At 41.7% G+C, this 14,400-nt stretch overlaps 1 long non-coding RNA gene across 1 annotated transcript; it reads right to left on the bottom strand.

The window, feature by feature from the left end:
- Nucleotides 1-2,235: 2,235 nt before the first annotated feature.
- On the bottom strand, nucleotides 2,236-3,348 carry LOC141786611 (uncharacterized). Its single transcript, XR_012597873.1, has 3 exons — nucleotides 3,289-3,348; nucleotides 3,168-3,212; nucleotides 2,236-2,462 (listed from the first exon to the last, which is right to left on the bottom strand). It is a non-coding gene; the product is annotated as an uncharacterized LOC141786611 (long non-coding RNA).
- Between the last annotated feature and the right edge of the window lie 11,052 nt (nucleotides 3,349-14,400).

Raw genomic sequence — 14,400 nt, 5'->3', positions numbered from 1 at the left:
AAGCCAAGAAGAAATAAGACCTTCAAAAGAATAAATAATTTTTTTTCCCCCCTGGCTCCACTCAGATTCTCTGTGAGCTCTGTAGAGCCCATGCTCTTCAAAATCTGTCTTTGTGTTCACAAACTTTTCATTATGTCATCTCTCTATGACTCCCCCTCACACTTCGTGAAGACCCCAAACACAAACTGGGATCTACGTGTTTGAATAAACTCCATAATTTAACTCTTTCACTTTTTTTCTGATCTCTCCAGATTAGCCATGTAGTTAAAGAGCAGAAACCCAGTGTATTGTGAGGCCACACTGCTGAACTGGCTTCTCTGTGAAGTGCAATCATTTGGTGCAGATCTTTAAAGTGTTCATGAAAAAAGCAGATGCACTGCAGCACAAATATTACATTAAAAAGATCTGCAAAGCTGACAGGATTCTGCTTCAGCGTGCAACCGAGTCCATGTGAATCTGTCCTGCAGCTACTGGAGTCTACCAGAGAATTAGAGGGGAGAGCGCCCCGAGATCAAGAAGAATTAAAGCTGCTACAGTACTATGTGCAAGTCTCCTGTGAAGGGAGGGTAATACAGCAGACAGTTAGAGAGAAATCGGGATCAAAAAAATGAAGTGACAAGAGGAAGCAGGAGAAAGAGCTCAAGAGTTTGAGCTGAGAAAGTTCCAGAGGCCGGCGGGGGGCTAATGGGGAGGAACCGGTGTTATGGGGAAGGTTTTAATGAGCACGGATGAGAAAAGGTAGAGAGGAGGCTGACGAGGAGCAGAAGAGGGGCAACCAGGGAGCATTCATACATAATAGACATGATATTAAACAGTGGAAAGGTGTTCATGAAATCACCTCCTCATGAACTGTTTGAATGTTAACTTTTGCTTTTCATTATGTCCATCAACTTTGAGAGCCACTCTTTCCTGTTATTGGTATTACAACAAAACAAAAACATACACAATCCCTTTATTGTCCCGTATCTATTGGTATCCTTAAGTGGAGTGTTGTTTTTTTCACAAGTTGCTTCAACAACTAAGTTTTCCTCATTGGCAGTCAATTAAGAATCTTATCTCACAGACCAAAGAAAAGTAAAACCTTCAACTCCTCTACGAAGCAACACGTTATATTTATCCATTAGCCTGACCTACTTATTTTTTCCCAGTTGAGTTCTTTAGTGTCAGCTGCAATTAGATAATTACAAATGATGCCAGTATGAAATGCCAAAAAGTGTAGTTTCTTGAGCTTTAGAGCTGACCCTAAAGCCCTGGACTCTAATAATGCCCGTCTCTACGGCAGAAACAAACAGACAATCTACCCTCTGCAAATAAAAATAGCATGTGTCCTTAACAGTCCAGTTCACCGTTTTGAAGATGTAAAGGTTTTGCACAGTTAGGTATTATTTGGGCAAAGCTGACTTGAATGACCTGGGCATGAGCTAGTAGCTGTTAGCCAGCCAGGTAAACCAAAAGGTTCAATTTGCATTGTAGTTGCAGTGACTTCTAACTTTGAGCTTCAAACAACAGACATGTATGGTTGATATCAAGCAGACCCCTCCTGGATCCCAAAGCCTCTGTCAGATGAAACATGGACCTGCCATTTTAAGTATCCTTCCAACACTCCAAACTGTGAAGGGGATAGAGGATTGAGGAGAAAGGAGGGAAACCAGAAGAGTTAGAGAGGATACATAAAGCCAGGCCTTATGGTAGTATTTTTTCAAACATGCCCTGGAATGAAAATCTTCCTTGATTATTGAATGTGATTTCAATGCAACTTTGCATCAGCAAGAGTTTAACAACAGAGAGTGATGAACCTAAAAACAGTCATTTTTATTATTTCTCTTAACAGCCTGTATGCGATGGGATTGAATTTTAAAAAGTTTGATGGGAGCTTTTAAAGTGAAGATAGCAGCTTTCATAAAACCAGTGTAGTTACACTAATAGCAGTTATAATGATGATAATTATTGTAATGGTATCAAGTTATTTATATAATTTTTTTCTCTGATCCACCATCTAAAAAAATGATCATAGTGTCTGATTTTATAAGGATAGGAAAAATATCTTGTGTTCTGGGCAAGTTTTTTTTTAAATTTTTCTTTAGGTTTCTGGTTGAGAAAAAAAGTGTGAAAGTTTACACAGTCAGCATATAACATTTGATGCACTCATTTATTATAAGTTTGAGGCTTAGGATCACAAAATATCAAGGTACAAAAAAAAAAAAAGTACGAGTATCTTTTATGTGAGCTGTTTTTTTCTGGATTGTTCCACCTGATGGATGCACATGAAAAGGTGAGGAGCTAACTATGGGCAGGGAACAATGCACCTGCTGCATGTAAGTAGTAGAAAGTTAAGGGACCATTGTATCTTATTATTCAGGCCTGGACTGTTTGGTCCACTTGAAACGGACCAGGGTTCGTTTCCCACGCTGGTGCGGACTTTTCATGCAGATGTGATCTGCACCACCACCGATCCTCAGCAACTGAAAAGGGAATAAAACAATTAGTGGGGTTGAAAACAAAATAATCAGCTTGTCATCAAGCTCTGCTCCAGCCTGATAACGAGCCATTCATTTGAATCAGGTGTGCTGGAGTGGGGTAACACATGCAGGGCATGGGGTCCTCCAGGACCAGGGTTGGGTAACACTGCAGTAGCTGATCACAGCAGACAGAGCAGTCCGGAAGGCAGACAGAGACTGCCAGCGCTAAGCTCCCAGCCAGGTGAAGCCACGAGACGGGGCAGTAGCAGATCAGGCCAGTAGCAAGCCGTAGCTCAGCAGCGGAAGAGCAGTCAGTCGAGGCAAGCAGCAAAAGTGCAGACAAAGCAGTAGAAGCAAAACACAGAGACACCTCAGCGGAGACAAAACACGGAGACAACGCAGCGGAGACATAGCAGCAGTGTTCTCAGGCGGCTGGCAATGACGTCACATGCAGAGGCAGTGTTGGCTGGCATTCAGGCAGACTACACCAATCACAGATGTTAAAATTAGTGATATGGCTGACAATGTTGCGGTTATGACCTATATTAATAGCTCTACATACCTTCTAAGCAGCAGCAGACACACATGCACACGAGAGGAGGGAGGGAGAGATAGACCCAGGCAGCTACGGGCGTCTCACCTATACACTAGCATTAGCAAGCTACGAGCATGCACAGCAAAGGAGAGAGAGGAAGAGATAACACTCACCACAATACGACGCAGACAGTATGCTCCAGCAGCACACCGATCCCTCTGCGGCACAAAATAAGAGCGATAAGGACTACTGCACGACCTAAAATATCCTCAAAACAACACCATGCAGACCTACCTGTCTCAGTCAAACGCTCGACCCGGAAGTTCACAAACAGAAGTTCAAAGGAAGAAACAGGGGGAGGATCGCTGCTTAAATACTTTCCCCCTACACAATGATTGGCCAGCAGTGAGCTCTGTTTAAGCGAACACAAGCTGCATAGGGAGATATGGATGTACTCCTATGCTGCTACACTAACATTATAATCCTTAGGCTGTTGATTTAGTCCCACAAAGTATCCCTGGTGCTGGTCCATACTGCAGTTGCTGGAACTGGGAAAGCCTTGGCTCAAATCGCTATTTTAAGAATGTGCCAAGACAGACAGCAGGGATACCACAACAAGTCATTTATATACATGAGGTTCACCACAGGACTGTCTCTGGAAACCTCCTTCATACAGAAAACTATATGAACCATGTGTAGGCCTTCTGCACAACTCTGTCTCTTTTTTTTTTACAACAAATCTAAACACACTTGACCACTGTTAATATATCTCAGCACGGAGGAGGAGTTATTACAAGGTCTTAAAAATAATACAACAATCACTGACAGAAAACTCCCATACATTTTGTAAACCACGCTGCTTACTCAGATGCACACTGTGTGTCACAGACAAACAAAACAAAAGTAGTGTTCAACCAGGCTCTAACATTATAACAGAATAACACATTTACTTTTAGAATAACCAACCGCCTTGGGTTGTCCTCCCCCCACAGAACTGAGCGCTCACCTCAGGAATGCGTAGAAGACAAAGACATGTCTTACCAAACCGCTCCCTTTCAACTGAGATGATCATGGCCGAATGTCTGAGATTGAGTTTTCTAAAGTTAGGATTAAACTACTTTTTTCAGTCTTAACGTTTGTGACTTGGAGAAGCTGCAGCAGTGCATGCCTTGTGTAACCTGGATAGAAACTCTGCCCATACATACTCCTTTCTTTTCATCCTTTTCTTGTCTCTGTGTGATTATGCTTGATGCATGAATCTGATGCTGCAGGTACTATCCTTTATAGTTGTTGTTCTACTGTGTCAACCACTTAAAACTTCTAAACCCAACACAGCTTATGTTGCGCTAAAGGAAGCTAGCCATGAGTGCACAGAGCACTTTTTTGTGTTAAACTATGGAACGATGAGTCATACAAACACTTAGTTTAGCTCTTCATTCAATCCAACTGGATTAGCAAAGCCATTTCCATTGACTTACATGGAGCGGTTAGCATGGTTTTTAATGCCTTTTTCTTCGAAAGTATTTCACCAACTTAAATGCCATTTATGTCGAGTCACTGTTGTGTTGGTTCCTGTTTGTCAGTGTCGTGTAGAAGCAGTGTGATGCTGTTAAGAACCCAGACCAAACATTTGTTTGGAGCGATTGTTTATATCTAGTGTAATGCACCTTTATTTTTTTCCCTACTGAAGAGCTACACCTAGGACAACGGTACACTGTCATCTAGCATTTGATTAAATATGGATCTGTTGTTCACAGTGGATTAAGATGTTTAATATTGTACAATATAAGTGTTAGTCACTGTGATTTATGATGCAACCTGCAATATTTATGGTTTGGAAAGAAATTGTTGTGAGCACACAAAGAACCTACATTGGTCCTGTTCCTTTTATCCAAGCCAGGTTGATGGAGAGCTAGATTGAATCCATGAACTCTCTGCTACCTGTTAGCCGTTACAAATCTCAACACCAACTGACTAATGGTCCTGCTTTTTACCCGATATTCATCTGAACCACGACGGACAGATCCTCCTGCTCTGGTTGGGCTGGTAGGAGGCTTCTTTGCAGCTGCCTTTTTTTTTTTCCTTTTGTTGCGTTAGACCACTTTTTCAACTTGCACATTGAGCTGCCTTCCACTCACTCATTCCCCTCCTGCACCTGTGGACACCAGTGTTGCATAAACCGTGTGCTGCGTTACAGAAAATAAACTGAACTTAAATTTTGTGCACTGTTGTTGGACACCTGGGCATGAATTATTGCCTCTTTTCAATTTCTGACACATTTGTATTTAGGACCCAGAAGCAAGTAGTTGGTGACAAACAATGAACAGGGTTTATTGGCAGAAATTTAAAGGCACAGTTCTGAGCGGGGTTTCAACCCGCACACTTAGGAATGAAGGGTGAGTGTCTTTCCAGTACAGCCACACAGGAGACGTTGGGGACAAAGGCTCAGACAGTCTTTGAAAGCGGAGAGTTGCTACTTGAGCGGGGTTCGAACCCGCAACAACAAGATCACTAGGCGAGCGCTCTCCTGACTGAGCCACACAGGGGATGTACAGGCAAAGGCTCTCATAGTACAAGGCCGGCGAGGGTTCAGTAACCAGGCAGACCAGCACGGAGTAGGATTCAGGCGATACACAGAGTCGAAGACAGGCAGGGATCACTTACCAGGTAGACCAGCACAGATCAGGACAGGCAGAACTCGGCGTCAGAGACGGAAGCTGGATCGACAGCCGGGGACTCAGGCAGGCAGGTGAGTGACGAACAGAAGCTTTAGTCGATACCTTGTAGTCAAGCCGAGGGTCAGGTGTAACAGGCAGAAACTGGGACGAAACTTGTAGGCAACAGGTAATCAGTCCGAAGACAGGTCTGAAGTTCTCAGCGTGAGTGCGAAGACAGTCTGACGCTGACTGTGTGTGGAGCTGGGGTTTATATAGGTGGCCTGATGGCAGCAGATGAGGTGCAGGTGTGAGCAGGAGCACAGGTGAGTGGAGTTTGGGCTGATTAGGGTGCAGCAAAGGAGAGGCAGGCTGGAGACAGAGGCTGAGGCTGAGACTGTGTCAATTTCCTGCATCAACTTGAACAAAAGAAACTGTGAATTATTCAATCAGTTGTTATTTGTTGTTGCTTGAATGACCATTCGTTTTCCTGTTTTTGTTGTTTATTGTTGTTGTACATAATATATAATTTCATTACACCACAAATAATGACCAGACTCTCTCTCTTCATTCCCAGAGTTTTCTCTGGATCTCCTGAAGTATTCAGAGTCCTTAACTAATACCCATACTGTACTGCAGTTAAGGTGACACATATGCAACACTTGGGATTGGTCTGCACAACCTTTAAAACCTTAAATTGCTCCAGCAGTCGAAAACCAGCGTTACATTTGAGAACCAACCTGAAACTGAAGCAACAGCTCCTTTCATCATCAGACAGGTCCAAGTGAAGAAATCCTTCACGCTTCTTTCTCAGAACTGTGGTCAAACTCTTCCTGACTAAACTATTGTTCATATAAAACTTTTTAAAGCTAGAGTTTACGGTAAATAATGACTGAAGTTTGGCTCAAGCAGACCTGTCTTGGTTTCAGTCTGCATGGCCCCAGGTGACTTTTCATCTGACCATATCTCTCTGCTTTCTGTGTTTGCACTCACTTTATGTTCAACCCACATAATACTCAAAAGGTGACCTTGTTACAGATAAGGGCCAAGAGCCAGGAAAAACAAAACCAGGCACAACCCACCTACACAGGGATTCAGCTTTGAATATCTGAGTTTATCAAACGGGGTAAAAGTCAAAGACGCCTCACTTCACTGTTTGGTGCTGAGAGAAAATCCAGAACAGGAGAAGAAAAAAAAAGATTTAGTGAAGCTAAAACTATTTTGACCCTCCTTTCAAACACTCACAGCTGCGGCTGTTTAAAGACTGCTGATCGACTGATGGGTCAGCCACACCCTTCAGTCTCCTTAGTGACCAATGTGTGGTGCCAGTCCTGTTCTCCTCACTGTCCTCAACAGTGTGAAGCTCAGGTGGTAGGGCTGTCTGGGTGATATTGAGGATTTTTATTGGATTATGTATCAGTGTAAGGTCAACTTCTCATACAGCAAAGCAGGAGCTAATAATCATCAAATTCCCCTTTGGGTTTATAGACGCAAATCCCGGGGGGGGGACAGGGGTCATGTCCCCCCCCCTCTATAAAGTTGTCCCCCCATAAAAAAAATCAGTTGTAATTCATTTTCTAACAGTAAAGTAATGTTTTCCTAATGGTATAATACGAGTCATGCTCCTTAAATACTGAAAGACCCCCCCCCCCTCCGTGATCCTTGCAGTAGTATGATCCAATCTCTTCTCCCGGCATGGATACTGCACACACACATGCACACAAATACAGACGCATGGGCAGAGCGGAGGATCGCGGTTAAGTAAGTAGCTTTCATTGAAAGACTGAACAGTTATAACTTCTCTTGTTCAACGGACACATAGAGAAAATGAAAAGCAAATGTCAACTCCTTTGTCCGAAGTCTGACGGTATGCTTTAAATAAACACAAGACGCTGATTAAGCTTTCCACCCGATGTGGTGCGCGCACACAGACACAGACTACAGAGCGCCAAGGATCGGGATTAAGTGCATTAAAACACTAAACAATTTATAAGCTAATTATCACTCTGTTTGCTGCTGGCTGGCAAAGAGCCTCTCCTTTCTGATGCGAAAAAGGCTGTGACAGAGAAGACAGACAGGTGACATGCTGACATCCTCATCCTCTCATTTATGACACAGTATTAAACTATTTAAGATGCCTTCCATATCTACCATACTTACTGTTATTGATCCAACTCAGAGGATATATTTGTGAACATTGATGGCTCTTCAGTTCCAATGAAGAAAAAATTATTTTGTCTATCTATCTAGCTTCACTTTATTATTTATATGTGTAAAGGTCTGTGTATTTTTAAGTTTTGTAGCAGTCATTTGTGCTTTATAATTTAAATCTGTAAAGTATTGTGTATTTTTTAGGTTTTGTATCATATTTAGATTTTATTTTTGTTGACAGTTTGATAAAAACATATCTTTGAAGAATAATTTGGTGTAGTGTAGTTATTCACTGAAGTGTTTCTTTTAGTTTTAACACTTGTATTGAGCTTTCAGTTCTTGTAAAGCTGCTGTAATTGTGATCAGACCAGTGTTCATGGTGAGAAAAGAAATTCTGTTTGGTCACAACTGGTGTAAGTGACACCTATCACCCAACACCACTTGGAATTGCTAGTTGATTATAAACAAACCTGCAGACAGGTAGGATATGGACTTAAAAGGAACAATGACATGATTATAGTCACTGTTTAATATCAAAATATAAAAAAAACACAGCAAAAAATAAAGCATTTATTTTTATGCCCCCCCCCCCGGCAGGAATTGATGTCTTAAATTTTACTGTTTATTGTCCCCCCCCAACAATGAAAAGGGATTTTTGCCCCTGTTTGGGTTAAAACTAGGGCCCAACTGATATGGACTTCTTTGTAGCAGGTGCTGTTTTCAATATTTGGTGTAGAACAAAATTGTTAACCGATGAATTGACCGATTGATTTTTGAAAATATATAGTAAGCAAAATAACTCTTTTTTGGTGCCTTAACACTTACAACAAAGATATGAATTTCAGGCAACATATTTTACTGTTGTAAAATACTTATTCTTTTAGTTTTTATTTAACTTCACAACAGAGAGGAATTTTCAAGCACATAAACATGCAAAAAAGCATAAAAGGTTCCAAACTCATGGCAATACCATGAGTTGTTTGGAGCCTCAGCCATGAACCTGCAGCTATCTTTTCTTGGAGGATTAAAATTGAGTGAGGGACAAAATCTGCTACAAAGGTGAGGTTATTAAAGACTGTTTCATGCCACAGGTCAGTCACCATAGCAAGCCTGAGGACAGCAACAAGACATAAGGCGGTTGTACTGCCCCACCAAAGTTTGTCCCAGACATTTCAAAGCAAAGTGGGGTTTTAACATGTGCTCCTCAGGAGAAGCATAGAGGAACACCATCTACCGTCTGGAGAATTCTGTCCAGAAGTGGTCCTTATGGAAGTTTTGCTCTGGACTGATGAGTTAAAACCTCAAATCCTTGACTGGAGGTTGAAAGGCTGGACAGTGATACAATAATGAGCTGATGCAATGTAAAAAAAAATACATATATTTTTTAATTCAACGTAACTCACTCAAGTCATCTTGTTGCTTTGACTGAGTTAATTCAACATGAAGTGTCAAATAATTTAGACTAAAATAAAAGGTCATGAGAAATACAAAAGATGTTGGTTGAACTAAATTTATCCAGTTTTTACAGCAAAGTGATTTATGTTGTGATGACATTTTGTAACCATGAATGAAGAGGGAACACAGTGGATTTAAGACTGCTGTACACTGAGATGTTACACTGAGACTGCATGCTGTCTGAGTTCTAAATGGTACCGATCGTCTGTTTGTGCTCCATGGCAATGAAATGCTGTCTTGTCTGAACCTAAACCATTAACAAATCTCAGTTATTAGCATAAACACTAAATGTACTGTAAAAATCATTGAGTACATAGGCCCATGCCCTGTGGAGCACTGATAGCCTGTCCGTGCTGTTTGGAGCACAGACAGCTAGTCCATCTAGTGGAGCACATACTGTGCCCCCCACAGTGTAACATGTTAATGTACAGTCTTATATCCACTGTGTTTCCTTCTCACTCATGGTTACAAAATGTCATCACAACATAAAAACTCAATTTATGCGGACAGATTTTCAAGTTAAACATATTTTGTAGTTGATATGATTCCAACTTATAATTATGTGCTTTAGCAACATCTTCAGTAATCTTTTACTTCAAATAATATGTTAGAACAACAAAAGTGCAAAATAACTTTTTTTTACAGTGTACACCCAACAGAAGATCTGTGGTTTGTTCCACAAGATGTTTGGAAATTAATTCCAGACAAGTAGTTGAGACTCTGCTGAAGAGGAACATGGTCCCTTATTTGAAGGACCCACAATACTTATGACAAATGTACTGTGACACTTAAATACTGTATGGTAAGGTGATGTTCTGAATTACTTATTACACTGGAGACAGGAAAAATGCTATTCAAAGAACATGCCCCACTCAAAAACAATGCATATAAGATATAAAATTCCCACAGCCAGAGTTGGGGGACAGACATCGGACACAGTGCTACACCCAAATCTGCACAGACTAACAGTTCCTCACAGGAGCATGAGGCACAATCACAGGGTGTATCTACTCCTGAAACCTTTAACCTCTGTGTAATGTATCTCCATGAACATAATCATCCTGGCTGAAGCCTCTAATTTCATTTTTTTGGTTCATAAAATCTCTTTTCATTAACAGCAGAACAAGATGTACAGGAGAAGCCTGATGGACTGGAGGTCAACCAGCCGTACATCCCTCCAACAGACTGTTTCATTAACGGGCGGGTCGGTAAACTAACTGCAGTACTACAACAAGCATTACCACAAATCTGTGCAATTACCATTTCAGAGGCTTAAACAAGGGGCTATCAGCAGCCAGCGTTTGATTAATGCTCTGCCCTCAGGTGTTGCGTGCTGCAGTGAACACAGACTTTGGTGAAACTCATTGGGAGGCAGCGAACACAGCCACTAATCACCCCCTGAACTGCAGCGTGTGTGCACATGTGTGTGTGAGCGCGCTCACTCCGATGTGCTTTGCAACAAGTAGACATCCAATATTAATTGCGTCCCTGGGAAGAAGTGTGAGCTAAGCCGCAGGCTGGTGGACTTAAAGCACAATTAATGTGATCCACAGTAGCAGGTCCTGGCCCGTGTTCCTTTTTCTCTCAATCAGCCGACCGACACTTTATCTGTCCCGTGTCCACTAATCTAATCAGCTGGGTGATTGCTCTTTCTCCCTGTTCGGCTCCACTGAGTGATATTTAAAAAGAGACTTGTGGCGGTGGACCAATCCAGCTCTGCATCCATAAAGGAGTCCTATCATGGTCGTCATGTGCAGGATGTATGCAGAGGACATGCCACCCAATGGGCCGTCATAAAGCACGCTAAGTATGTGTGGTAGAAAGGGAGTGTCTGAACGTGCAGTGAAAAGGCATGTGCTTAACAATACCAGAATGTATTGGTTTTTAATGCCTCATTGGGCTCAGTGGCACTCAGCGACCTCATCGCATTGAAATTGCAGCTGATGAAAAGGGAGAAATATCATTTGGCTTGAAATAGCCATGCTGCATTTCACAGACAATTAGCTGTGAGGCCACAAAACTGGACTTTCTCCAGTTTCACAGCACGAGTCAAGGAGTCACACAGACCGTGTTTGGCTCGAACAAATTAAATCCTCATGTAGCCATGCAACTGTGAAATTAATACTAAAAAGACCCTCTTGAAAAGTCTATTAAAGTGTCCGCAGCGATGCTTCAGAGTCCACTCTGAGAGGAGAGGGATGATGGGACTTCTATTCAGCTACTAGTTGCTTTATTTAGTGAATACTTGGTTTTCTGTTTGCTGTGCAATCAAAACTTGGTGCCAAAGTAACAGAGATTTAAAACAAAAGGAGTACGTTCATGGTCAGCTGAATTAGAAACGTTTGCCTTTTTGTATGGAGTCAGCCAGTGTGCTAAAGCAACAGCACAAATGCAAACACCACAACACAAATACAAAAGCCATAACACAACGGAAGCACAGTCTCAACGGATGTTAAGAAGACAGTAATACTTAAGTAAGTTCATGATTGTTTTCTTTTGTAGCTTAAGCTATGATAATTATAGATCAAATGCCACTGTTATTACATGACTGATTCATAAAGCTAAATATAAGATGACGTATTTCTGGTGAATTAAGAAATACAAGAACTATGAAAGATATCACAAGGTGAGACCCCTACAAAGCCATATTTAGCACTGATGAAGAAAAAAAAGGGGGAATAATGAACTTACGTTCACATCTTTTCTGTGTCCGTTAGGATAACTGTCCTCTTAACTTCCATTGTAGCTGTACTTCTGTCCTGTTGTGGTATGTACATTTATGTTTTTGCTCTTGCATTTGTGTTGTGGCTTTTGCATTTGTGTAATTTCATTTTGCAAATTTGCGGACACCTACCTGCCACTGAGTTTTGCCATATTTATTCAGACATCTTTTTCTGTGAATTAGGAATACTAATTATTCTACATTTGTCTTAATTGTAAATCAGATTTTCAGTAAAACAGCTGAAATTTCAATTTCATGTCTCATGACCTGGGAGCATGTCAAGTATCACATCACTCCAGGAAAACATCATCAGCAGAAAAGAGCAATGATTGCATGGTATCATTTAACTCATTGGCTGCCATTGACGTTTACACACGTCAATTCAATTACAACTGTTGACTGTCAGTGACATCTACACATGTCAAATTTACAGCGGGTCAGGCTGTGGGACGGTCTGGTAGAGCTTGTCAATCCGCAATCCGTATCACACTTGTAAACTATTGTATGGGTGAATGAATGCAAAAAAAAAACAAAAAAAAAAACATACCAAAACTTATTAAGCTTATTTTCACTGTTTTTTATGTCACTAAAAAATGATATTTTCTGAAAACTCCAGCCAAAGTGAAGATTTTGGAGAACTCTGGTTTCATGGTTTCACGTGGACACTGGTTAACAAAGTTTTTGGTTACAAAATGTCACAGCTGAATGATGGGGGCTCATCTTAATTGGGTGGCAGGGGTTTTTGGGTTTTATGCCCGGAGGACACTGCCCAGTATGGGTTGAACAAGCATGAGCCACACTCACCGGCACATTTTTTCGCTGTGTGGACAAAAGTATTTTTAAAAACGATACTCGCTTTTGAAAATACCCGGCTACACGTTGACATGGCCTCACTCTTACCTACACCAGCCACCTCATCACCTGCACAGCTATGGTTCATCAGGCTTGTCAGGAAGGTGCGTTTAAGCTCTGTTGAGACAGGAGTCAGATGTCAGCGTATTGCCACTGTTATCATGCTACATGGGCTGACTTTCCAGCACCTGAGTCTTTGCAAGTTTCTATTTTTTGTGTGATTTGTCCCGGCATGAACTACCAGCCCAAATATTGGTCTCCATTACATCATGGTTTGTGTCTGTTCTAATTTTGTGTGATATGTTGTATGTCTCTTCCTTTTGTTTTAGGCCTTTGGTAATCACATGTCATGTATTTTTTCTGTATTTAATTGTATTCTAAAACTTAATTATAAGATTTTGGCTGCCTATTTCACAAATGGCCTGGGACTACAGCTGGAATTTAGCCATAAATGCTGAAGCTGCCTCTTTTACTGTATAGTGATTAAAGGGAACTGTTCATGGAACAATAAACAAACTAAACTACACTCACCGGCCACTTTATTAGGTACACCTTGCCAGTACCGGATTGGACCCCCTTTTGCCTTCAGAACTGCCTTCATCCTTTGTGTCACAGATTCAACAAGGTACTGGAAACATTCCGTAGAGAGTTTGGTCCATATTGACATGATAGCATCACACAGTTGTTGCAAATCTGTTGACTGAACATCCATGATGAGAATCTCCCGTTCCACCACATCCCAAAGGTGCTCTATTGGATTGAGATCTGGGGACTGTGGAGGCCATTTGAGTACAGGGAACTCATTGTCATGTTGAAGAAACCAGTGTGAGATGATTCCAGCTTTATGACATGGAGCGTTATCCTGCTGGAAGTAGCCATCAGAAGATGGGTACACTGTGCTCATAAAGGGATGGACTGAATCATTGATACAAGGCAGGATGGATCCATGCTTTCATGTTGTCGACACCAAATTCTGACCCTACCATCCGAATGTGGAGAAGAAATTCAGACTCATCAGACCAGGCAACGTTTTTCCAATCTTCTATTGTCCAGTTTTGGTGTTGCTGTGTGAATTGTAGCCTCAGTTTCCTGTTTTTAGCTGACAGGAGGGTCACCTGGTGTGGTCTTCTGCTGCTGTAGCCCATCTGCCTCAAGGTTGGACGTGTTGTGCGTTCAGAGATGCTCTTCTGCAGACCTCGGTTGTAACCAGTGGTTATTTGAGTTACTGTTGCCTTTCTGTCAGCTCTAACCAGTCTGGCCATTCTCTTCTGACCTCTGGCATCAACAAGACATTTTGGCCCACAGAACTGCCGCTCACTGGATATTTTCTCTTTTTAGGACCATTCTCTGTAAACCCTAGAGATGGTTGTGTATGAAAACCCCAGTAGATCAGCAGTTTCTGAAATACTCAGACCGTCTGGCACCAACAACCATGCCACGTTCAAAGTCCCTTAAATCAGCTTTCTTCCCTTTTTGGTCCTTTATTGCTTGGTTCGAACTGCAACAGATCGTCTTGAACATGTCTTCATGCCTTAATGCACTGAATTGCTGCTATGTGATTGGCTGATTAGA

The sequence above is a fragment of the Halichoeres trimaculatus genome, unplaced genomic scaffold (assembly GCF_033239565.1).
Source record: "Halichoeres trimaculatus isolate MK-OKI-2021-1 unplaced genomic scaffold, fHalTri1.1 fHalTri1_scaffold_2, whole genome shotgun sequence".
NCBI classification, from domain to species: domain Eukaryota; kingdom Metazoa; phylum Chordata; class Actinopteri; order Labriformes; family Labridae; genus Halichoeres; species Halichoeres trimaculatus.
Note: the sequence above shows the minus strand (reverse complement) of the source record. Positions and strands in the feature narration are given on the sequence as shown.